This window comes from Mustela putorius, unplaced genomic scaffold (genome assembly GCF_011764305.1).
Source record: "Mustela putorius furo isolate JIRA1106 unplaced genomic scaffold, ASM1176430v1.1 tig00000407_pilon_pilon_pilon, whole genome shotgun sequence".
In the NCBI taxonomy this organism is placed as follows: domain Eukaryota; kingdom Metazoa; phylum Chordata; class Mammalia; order Carnivora; family Mustelidae; genus Mustela; species Mustela putorius.
In genome coordinates, this window is record NW_025421373.1 from 19,850,893 (window position 1) to 19,862,615 (window position 11,723).

At 35.6% G+C, this 11,723-nt stretch overlaps 1 pseudogene; it reads left to right on the plus strand.

Annotated features, from left to right (window-relative positions):
* Nucleotides 1–5,997: 5,997 nt before the first annotated feature.
* On the plus strand, nt 5,998–7,983 carry LOC101689829 (annotated as a pseudogene).
* Nucleotides 7,984–11,723: the final 3,740 nt, after the last annotated feature.

Sequence of the window (11,723 nt, forward strand, 5' to 3'; positions counted from 1 at the left end):
CTTTCCTTTTTCAAACCAATTCTTTTCTTATCAATTCCTTTTTTAAAACCTTTTTAATTTTTATCTTTACAGTCATATTCCAACCTTCATTGTCCTTACCCTTGTTTTTTAATATATATGTTTTTCTTTCTTTAAACTTTTGGGAGGCAGTTTCTTCTAATAGACTAAAATCTAGTTATATGGCTCCACTCTATTCACCACCCTGACATAGTCTTCCCCCCCCCTTTCTTTTCCTCCCAGTTTTGGGTCTCTTCTGATTTGTTTAGTGTATATTTTTTCAGGGGTTGTTTTTACCCTTTTAGCATGTTGTTCTTTCATTCATCTATCCTTCCCTGGACAAAATGTAAAGCAGAAAAATTCATCCTCAAAAAAGGAACAAGAGGCAGTACCGACTGCCAGGGACCTACCTAATCAATATAGACACTGGTAAGATGTTGGAGATAGAGTTCAGAATGACAATTACAAAGATAACAGCTGGGCTTGAAAAAAGCATAAAAGAAACTGGAGAATCCCTTTTCGGAGAAATAAAAGAACTAAAATCTAAACAAGACAAAATCAAAAAAGCAATTAATGAGGTGCAATAAAAAATGGAGGCTCTTACTTCTACAATACATGAGGCAGAATTAGAGAGATAAGTTATACCATAAGATGAAACAATATTAAAATAATGGAGATCCAAGAAGAAAAAGAAAGGGGGGGAGGGCAGAAGGTATACTGGAACAAATTATAGCAGAGAATGCCCCTAATTTGGGAATAGAAACAGGCATCAAAATTCAGAAGGCACAGAGCACCCACCTCTAAATCAATAAAAATATAATCAACACTCTGTCATCTAATAGTAAAACTTACAAGTCTTGCTGACAAAGAGAAAATCCTGAAAGCAGCGTGGGATAAGAGGTTTGTAACCTACAATGGTAGAAACATTAGACTGACAGAAGACTTACACAGAAACCTGGCAGGCCAGAAAGGACTGGCATGATACAATTAGAGCACTAAATGAGAAAAATATGCAGCCAAGAATATTATATCCAGCTAGGATGCCATTGAAAATAGAAGGAGAGAAAAAGCTTCCAGGACAAACAAAAACTAAAAGAATTTGAGAACACCAAACCAGCCCTATAGGAAATATTGAAAGTGGTCCTCTAAGCAAAAAGAGAGCCCAAAAGTAACATAGACAATAAAGAAAGAAAGACAATCTACAAAACAGGGACTTTACAGGTAATATAATGGCACTAAATTCATATCTTTCAATAGTTACCCTGAAAGTAAATGGACTAAATGCCCCAATTAAAAGACACGGGATATCAGATTGGGAAAAAAAAAAAAAAAGGATCCATCAATAGGCTATGTACAAGAGACTCATTTTAGACCCAAAGACACCACTAGATTTAAAGTGAGGAGGTGGAAAACAATTTACCATGCTAATGCACATCAAAAGAAAGCTGGGGTGGCAATCATTATATCAGACTAATTAGATTTTAAAACAAAGACTACCATAAGAGATGATGAAAGACACTATATAATACTTAAAGGGTCTATCCAACAAGAACATCTAACAATTTTAAATATATATGCCCCTAATATGGGAGCAGCCAAATATATAAACCAATTAATAACAAAATCAAAGAAACACATCAAAAATAATACAATAATAATAGGGGACTTTGCCACCATCCTCACTGAAATGGACAGATTTTCTAAGCAAAAGATCAACAAGGAAACAAAGGCTTTAAAGGCACACTGGACCAAATGGACATCAAAGATATATTCAGAACATTCCATCCCAAAGCAAAAGAATACACATTCTTGTCTAGTGCACATGGAACATTCTCCAGAATAGATCACATCCAGATCACAAATCAGGTCTCAACCTGTACCAAAAGATTGGGATCATTCCCTGCATATTTTCAGACCACAATACACTGAAACTAGAAATCAACCACAGGAGGAAAGTTGGAAAGAACTCAAATAGATGGAGACTAAACAGCATCCTTCTAAAGAATGAATGGGTCAACCAGGAAATTAATGAAGAATTTTAAAAATTCATGGAAACAAAAGATAATGAAAACACAATGGTTCAAAATCTGTGGGACACAGCAAAGGCAATCCTGAGAGGAAAGTATATAGCAATACAAGCCTTTCTCAAGAAACAAGAAAAGTCTCAAGTACACAACCTAACCCTACACCTAAAGGAGGTGGAGAAAAAACAAGAAAGCAAGCCTAAACCCAGCAGGAGAATAGAAATAATAAGACCAGAGCAGAAATCAATGAAATAGAAACAAACAAACAAACAAACAAAAAAACCCAATAGAACAAATCTACGAAACTAGAAGCTGGTTCTTTGGAAGAATTAATAAAATTGATAAACCCCTGGCCAGACTTATCACAAAGAAAAGAGGACCCAAATAAATAAAATCATGAATGAAAGAGGTGAGATCACAACTAACACCAAAGAAATACAAACTATTATAAGAACATACTATGAGCAACTCTACGCCAACAAATTTGACAATCTGAAAGAAATGGATGCATTCCTAGAAACATATAAACTAGCACAACTGAACCACGAAGAAATAGAAAGCATGAACAGACCCATAACCAGTAAGAAGACTGAAACAGTCATTAAAAATTTCCAAACAAACAAAAGCCCAGGGCCAGACAGCTTCCTGGGGGAATTCTACAAAACATTTAAAGAAGAACTAATTCCTATTCTCCTGAAACTGTTCCAAAAAATAGAAATGGAAGGAAAACTTCCAAACTCATTTTATGAGGCCAGCATCACCTTGATCCCAAAACCAGACAAGGATCCCATCAAAAAAGAGAGCTATAGACCAATATCCTTGATGAACACAGATGCGAAAATACTCAACAAAATACTAGCCAATAGTATTAAACAGTACATTAAAAGGATTATTCACCACGACCAAGTGGGATTTATACCAGGGCTGCAAGGTTGGTTCAACATCCGCAAATCAGTCAATGTGATAAAACACATCAATAAAAGAAAGAACAAGAACCATATGATACTCTCAATAGATGCTGAAAAAGCATTTGACAAAGTACAGCATCCCTTCCTGATCAAAACTCTTCAAAGTGTAGGGATAGAGGGCACATACCTCAATATCATCAAGGCCATCTATGAAAAACCCACTGCAAATATCATTCTCAATGGACAAAAACTGAAAGCTTTTCCACTAAGGTCAGGAACACGGCAGGTATGTCCATTTTCACCACTGCTATTTAACATAGTATTAGAGGTCCTAGCCTCAGCAATCAGACAACAAAAGGAAATTAAAGGCATCCAAATTGGCAAGGAAGAAGTCAAATTATCACTCTCCACAGATGATATGATACTATATGTGGAAAACCCAAAAGACTCCACTCCAAAACTGCTAGAACTTGTACAGGAATTCAGTAAAGTGTCAGGATATAAAATCAATGCACAGAAATCAGTTGCATTTCTCTACACCAACAACAAGACAGAAGAAGGAGAAATTAAGGAATCAATCCCATTTACAATTGCACCCCAAACCATAAGATACCTAGGAATAAACCTAACCAAAGAGGCAAGAATCTATACTCAGAAAACTATAAAGTACTCATGAAAGAAATTGAGGAAGACACAAAGAAATGGAACAATGTTCCATGCTCCTGGATTGGAAGAACAAATATTGTGAAAATATCTATGCTACCTAAAGCAATCTACATATTTAATGCAATTCCTATCAAAGTACCATCCATCTTTTTCAAAGAAATGGAACTAATAATTCTAAAATTTATATGGAACCAGAAAAGACCTCGAATAGCCAAAGGGATATTGAAAAAGAAAGCCAAAGTTCGTGGCATCACAATTCCGGACTTCAAGCTCTATTATAAAGCTGTCATCATCAAGACAGCATGGTACTGGCACAAAAACAGACACATAGATCAATGGAACAGAATAGAGAACCCAGAAATAGACCCTCAACTCTATGGTCAACTAATGTTCGACAAAGCAGGAAAGAACATCCAATGGAAAAAAGACAGCCTCTTCAATAAATGGTGTTGGAAAAATTGGACAGCCACATGCAGAAAAATGAAATTGGACCATTTCCTTACACCACACACGAAAATAGACTCAAAATGGATGAAGGACCTCAATGTGAGAAAGGAATCTATCAAAATCCTTGAGGAGAACACAGGCAGCAACCTCTTGGACCTCAGCCGCAGCAACATCTTCCTAGGAACATCGCCAGAGGCAAGGGAAGCAAGGGCAAAAATGAACTATTGGGATTTCATCAAGATCAAAAGCTTTTGCACAGCAAAGGAAACAGTTAACAAAATCAAAAGACAACTGACAGAATGGGAGAAGATATTTGCAAACGACATATCAGATAAAGGACTAGTGTCCAGAATCTATAAAGAACTTAGCAAACTCAACACCCAAAGAACAAATAACCCAATCAAGAAATGGGCAGAGGACATGAACAGACATTTCTGCAAAGAAGACATCCAGATGGCCAACAGACACATGAAAAAGTGCTCCATATCACTTGGCATCAGGGAAATACAAATCAAAACCACAATGAGATATCACCTCACACCAGTCAGAATGGCTAAAATCAACAAGTCAGGACATGACAGATGCTGGCGAGGATGCGGAGAAAGGGGAACCCTCCTACACTGTTGGTGGGAATGCAAGCTGGTGCAGCCACTCTGGAAAACAGCATGGAGGTTCCTCAAAATGTTGAAAATAGAACTGCCTTATGACCCAGCAATTGCACTACTGGGTGTTTACCCTAAAGATACAAACGTAGTGATCCAAAGGGGCATGTGCACCCGAATGTTTATAGCAGCAATGTCTACAATAGCCAAACTATGGAAAGGATCTAGATGTCCATCAACAGATGAATTGATCAAGAAGATGTGGTATATATACACAATGGAATACTATGCAGCCATCAAAAGAAATGAAATCTTGCCATTTGCGACAACATGGATGAAACTAGAGTGTATCATGCTTAGCAAAATAAGTCAAGTGGAGAAAGACAACTATCATATGATTTCCCTGATATGAGGAAGTGGTGATGCAACATGGGGGGTTAAGGGGGTAGGAGAAGAATCAATGAAACAAGATGGGATTGGGAGGTAGATAAACCATAAGTGACTCTTAATCTCACAAAACAAACTGAGGGTTGCTGTCGGGAGGGGGGTTGGGAGAAGGGGGTGGGATTATGGACATTAGGGAGGGTACGTGCTATGGTGAGTGCTGTGAAGTGTGTAAACCTGGCGATTCACAGACCTGTACCCCAGGGATAAAAATATATTATATATTTATTTAAAATTTAAAATTAAAAATTAAAAAAAATCCTACTAAACAATGAATGGGTCAACCAGGAAATAAAAGAAGAAATTATAAAGTACAAGGAAACAGGGGTGCCTGGTTGGCTCAGTGGGTTAAGCCTCTGCCTTCGGATCAGGTTGTGATCCCAGAGTCCTGGGATTGAGCCCCGCATTGGGCTCTCTGCTCAGCAGGGAGCCTGCCTCCTCCTCTCTCTCTGTCTGCCTCTCCATCTACTTGTGATCTCTGTCTATCAAATAAATAAAATCTTTAAAAAAAAAAAAAAGTACAAGGAAACAAATGAAAATGAAAACAAAATTGTCCAAAATCTTTGGGATACAGCAAAAGTGTTCTAAGAGGGAAGTTTATAACAACACAGGCCTACCTCAAGAAGAAAGAAAAATCTCAAACTAACTTTACACTCAAGGGAGTAGAAAAACAACAACAAACAAAACCTAAAACCAGCAGAAGGAAGAAAATAATAAATATTAGAGCAGAAATAAATGATACAGAAACTAAAAAAGCAAGAGAACAGATCAATGAAACCAGGAGCTGGTTCTTTGAGGAAAAAAAACATAAAATAAAATTTATAAACCATTAGTCAGACTTATCAAGAAAAAAAGGAGAAAGGACTCAAATAAAAAAAATTGCAAATGAGAGAGAGAAATAACAGCCAAAACCACAGAAATACAATTATTAGATAAATAATACAATTATTTGTAGAAAATAATTAGAAATACAATTATTCGATAAAAACTGTATGCCAAAAAAATTAGACAACCTAGAAAAAATGGATAAATTTCTAGAAACACTACCAAACTACCAAAACTGAAACAGGAAGAAATGGAAAATCTGAACAGACCAATATCCAACAAAGAAATTAGATCAGTAATTTTAAAACGCCCAACAAACAAAAGTCAAGGACCAGATAGTTTCACAGGCAAATTCTAACAAACTAAATTAAAGAGTTAATACCTATTCTTATCAAATCACTCCAAAAATAGAAAAGGAAGGAAAACTTCCAAATTCACTTAGGAGACCAGCATCTACTTGATACCAAAATGAGATAAAGACAATTCTAAAATGAGAGAACTACAAGCCAAAATCCCTGATGAATGCAAATGCAAAACCCTCAACAAAATACTAGCAAACTTAATCCAACAATACATTTAAAAAAATCATTCACCATAATCAAATGGGATTTATTCCTGGGTTGCAAGTGTGGTTCAATATTTGCAAATTAATCAACATGATACATCACATCAATAAGAGAAAGGATATGTATCATATGATCATTTCAATACATGCAGAAAAAGCATTTGACAAAGTACAACATCCATTCATGATAAAAACCCTCAACAAAACAGGGAACATGCCTCAGCATAATTAAGGCCACTCATGAAAAAATAACATCCTTCATGGAAGGATCCTCCATGGATCCTTCATGGAAAAAAACAGCCTTTTCCTTAAGGTCAGGAACATGAAAAAGATGCCCACTCTCACTTTTATTCAAAATAGTACTGGAAATCCTAGCCACAGCAATCAGACAAGAAAAAGAAGTAAATGGCACCCAAACTGGTAAGGAAGGAGTAAAACTTTCAATATTTGCAGATGACATGATATTATATACAGAATGACCAAAAGATCATCAAAAAACTTCTAGAACTGATAAACAAATTCAGTAAATAGTAGAATACAAAATCAATGTAGAGAAATCTGTTTCATTTCTATATACCAATTATGAAGCAGCAGGAAGAGAAAGTAAGAAAATAATCCCATTTACAGTTGCAACAAAAATAATAAGATATCTAGGAATAGACATGCATCTTGCTTGTTCAAAAAGAGGCTTGGGACTCAAAACTGTAGATTTCTGCTTCCAAGACCTCAAGGAGAACAGGGTGGTGGAAGAGACCTTCACTGTGAAGGAGGTCTCCGAGGTCCTGAGAGGGCTGCAGGCTGTAGTCTACAGTGAGCTGGAGTTTGAGTTCATCAACACAGCCCACACCAGTGTGTTACCTCTGTGGCAGCTTTTCTCACAAGCTAGAAGTGGTGCCTCAAACCACAGACAGATATCTCCAAAGATGAAAACAGAGAATCATTAGAACAAGTTGCAGAATTTGAAAAGGCAGAATTTAAATCTTCAAATAAAAAGCCCATCATAGATACCATGAAGTCAAAATTTGCTCCACTTAACAAGGGTGAAACAACAGAACTTCTGAACAAGGAAACTTTTAAGACTTCAAGAAGAGAATGAGAAAGTCAAGGCTGAAGACCATTGAAATATAGGCAACACATGCATTAGATGAGAAGTCAAAGCTAAAAAGAGAACTGCGGGATTTACAGCCTGACCAAAGAAATTAAAAGGATTTTATAAAGGTTTAAGACTTGAATGACTGGAAAACACAGTAGCTTCTTTAAAGAGTAAGTTTCAGAGGACACTTAATGGCAAGACAGAAAACCAGAAGTCCCTGGAGGAGAATCTAGCAATGGCCAACCATGACCTATTCAGGGTTCAGAAGCAGCTGAGCATGGCTGAAAAGGAATTAGAGAAGAAATTCCAACAAACAGCAGCTTATCAAAACATGAAAGGCATTCTCACCAGGAAGAATGACCAAATCAAAGACCTGGGGAGAAGACTGGCCAAATACAAACCTGAACATTGAAACCTGAAGATTTCTTCTGGAAATTGCCACAATGTGAAAGTACAAGCTGTTTCTTACCTCAGGCATGTATTTTGAAGCAGTCTGTTATAGTCTCTCTCCTTATTTTTCTAACATATAGACTTTGCTTCTAATATTTAGAATTAGACTTCCTATTTCAGGTACCTAATTGAAAAGAGAGGAACCTACTAACTAATTCTAGCCAGTCATCTTAAACTTCTAGAGCTCTAGAGTCTTAGTTCCAATGCAATGAGAATTCTTTATAGTAAAAAAGTGATTTTTAGAGTGGGAACACGAGTTTTATCCTTTTGAATTAGTATAAAGAGTGTATCATTTCAATAACTGTTAAAACTAAATTTTAAAAAATCTGTCTAGTTCAAACTCTAGAAGAGTTTCTTTATGCTTTCTTCCTGAAGTTTTATACTTTGGCTTTTATGTTTAGGCACAGGATCCATTTTGAGTTAATTTGGGGGGGGGGTCTGTAAATGTGTATGTGTATGATATAAAGGTTAAGATTCTTTTTTTTCTTTTTTTTTTTCATTTTTTCCTCATATCCAGTTTTTCAGCACTGGTTTTTGGAAAGCTACCCTTTTCTCATTTAATTACTTTGGCAAACTTATTGAATATTAATTGACCAAATGGCCTATTTTTTCTGTTTCATTGACCTGCATGTGCATCCTCATGCCAGTTATACTATCTTGAAGTAATGGAGTTTTACAATAAATCTTGAAATAAAGTTGTGTGAGTTCTAAGCTTTTGGTCTTTTCTTGTTTTTAATAATTCTAGGTTCTTAACACACACACACATACATATAATCAATTTGTGCTTTTCTTCTAAAATGCCTACAAGGATTTTGATTGACTATATCTGATCAATATGGGAAGAACTGACCTTTTTTAACAATTCAGTCTTCGAATCAGGCAGTATATCTCTCCAATTATTTAGTTCTTCTTAGATTTACCTACCCATGTTTGGAACACTACACAGGTTCTGGACCAATTTTCTTAAATTTACTATTAAAATACTCTGTTTTGAGGCCAGTAAAATCAAATTTTTAAAATTTCACTTTCAAATTGCTTATTGCTAGTATACAAATGCAATTAACTTTTGTATACTAACCTTGTATCTAAATACGTTGCTAATTTTCTTTCAAGTCTGGTAAGTACAGATTCCTTGGTATTTTTTCTACACATCTGATCATGTCATATGAGATAAAAATAGTTTTACTTCTTTTTTTTTTTTCATTGTGTATGCCCCTTCCTTTATTTTCTTGGCTTTTTGCACTGGTTAAGCTCTTCAATAAAGTGATAATAGAAGTGGTGAAAGTGAACCCCTGTGTTTCATTCCCTATCTCAGGTATCAGTTTTTTCAATTTAAGGATGATATGTTTTCATAGAATTTCTTTTCATTTTGAGGGAGTCTCTTCCATTCATAGTTTTTGCTGGATAACTGTACCATAAATGGATGCTAAACTTTGTCAAATATTTATACGGCATCTAGTGAAATAATTTTGTTTTTATGTCTCATTGTTTACATGGTAAATAATACTTACTAATTTTCAAATGTTAAACAAACATTTTCCTGAGATGAATTCCACATGTTGTATTGCCCTTTTTAGACATAACTGGATTCAACTTGCTAATGTTGTATTAAGGATTTTTACATCTATGTTCATAAAAGGATATTCATCTGTAGTTTCCAATTTTTGTAATTCTTTGGTTTTGGAATCAAGGTAATGCTGGCTATGTAAAACGAGTTGGGAGTTATTACCTTCTATTCTATTTTCTGGAGGGGTTAGTATGATTGGTATTATCTCACCTTCAAATATTTGGTAGAGGGAATGCAAACTAGCACAGCCACTCTGGAGAATGGTACAGAGGTTCCTCAAAACATTAAAAATAGAGATACCCTACAACCCAGTGATTGCACTACTAGGTATTTACTGCAAAGGTACAGATGTAGTAAAAAGGAGCAGGAGCACATGCACCCCAATATTCACAGCAGCAATGTCCCCAGTAGTCAAACTGGGGACGGAACCAAGATGCCCTTCAACAGACGAATGGATAAAGATGTGGTCCATATATATAATGGAATATTGCTCAGCCATCAGAAAAAATGAATATCCACCATTTGCATCAAATGAAAGGAATTATGCTAAGTGAAATAAATCAAGCAGAGAATGACAATTATCATATGGTTTCACTCATATGTGGAACATAAGGAATACAGCAGAGGACCACAAGGGAAGGGAGGGAAAACTGAATGGGAAGAAATCAGAGAGGGAGACAAACCATGAGAGACTATGGACTCCAGGAAACAAACTGAGGGTTACAGAAGGGAAGGGGGAGAGAGGATGGGGTGACCGGGTGATGGTTATTAAGTAGGGCACGTGTTGGGATGAGCACTGGGTGATATACACAACTAAGGAGTCACTGAACACTGCAACAAAAACTTATTATATACTATATGCTGGCTAACTGAACATAAAAATACATATAATACATAATTTTACATATATATATAAATTCACCAGTAAAGCCAACTGATACTGGAGTTTTCTCTGTAGAAAGGAATTTACTTATTCAATTGCTTTTTTAAAAATTTATTTGTCAGAGAGAGAGGGAGAAGACACAAGCAGGGTAAGTAGCCGGCAGAATAGGCAGAGAGAGAAGCAGGCTCCCTATTGAGTAAGGAGCTCAATGCAGAACTCAATCCCAGGACCCTGGGATCATGACATGAGCTGAAGGCAGAAGCTTAACAGACTGAGCCACCCAGGCATCCCACATTCAATTTCTTTACTAGATACAAGGAGATTTACATTTGAAAATTGTTTTAATTTCTGTAGTATCTGTAGTATTATCCTCCCTTTCATTCCTGATATTTGTAAATTGTCTCTTTCCCCTTTTCCTTGATCAATCTAGCTAGAGGCTTATCAATTTTACTTATGTTTCTAAGCATCCAGCTCTTGGTTTAATTTTTCTCTATTAGTTGTCCATATTCTCTTTGGTTTGTACTCTACCATCATTAATCTCTTTCTTCTACATTGTCTTTCTTTTTTTTTTTTTTAGCTTCAGAAGACAGAAATTTAGATCATTGATTTTAAACGCTTCTTCACTTTAGTGTGAACATTATTTAGCTATAAATGTCTCCTAGAATTGTTCTAGCTGCATCCAACAAAATTTGACATACTATGCCTTTATTTTCATTAAGTTAAAATACTTTCAGTTTCCCTAGTGATTTCTTCCATTCAACTATTATTTTCTGAAGTGCTTAATTTCCAAATACTTACTTAAGAATTTTCCAGGCAATATTTTATCATTAATTTCTAGTTTAATTCTATTGTGGCCAGAAAACATACTGTATGATTTTAATCATTTTGAAATTATTGAGACCGATTTTATGTTCCAGCACATGGTCTTATGGGACATTCCACGTGTGATTGAAAATAATGAACAATCATCTCCTAATGTTATGTGGAGTGTTCTATAATAGAACTCATCTAATAGATAGGTATGAAACTAGATGTCAATGACAACAGGAAAACTGGGAAATTCACAAGTGTAGGGAAATTAAACAACACACTTTCAGACAACCAGTGGGTCAAAGAAGAAATTGAAAGGGAAATAAAAAGTATCTAGAAACAAATAAAAATGCAAACACAATATACCAAAATGTATGCAACGCAGAAAAAGCAGTTTTAAAAGAAAGCATACAGCAATAAAGACCTATATTAAGAAAAATGA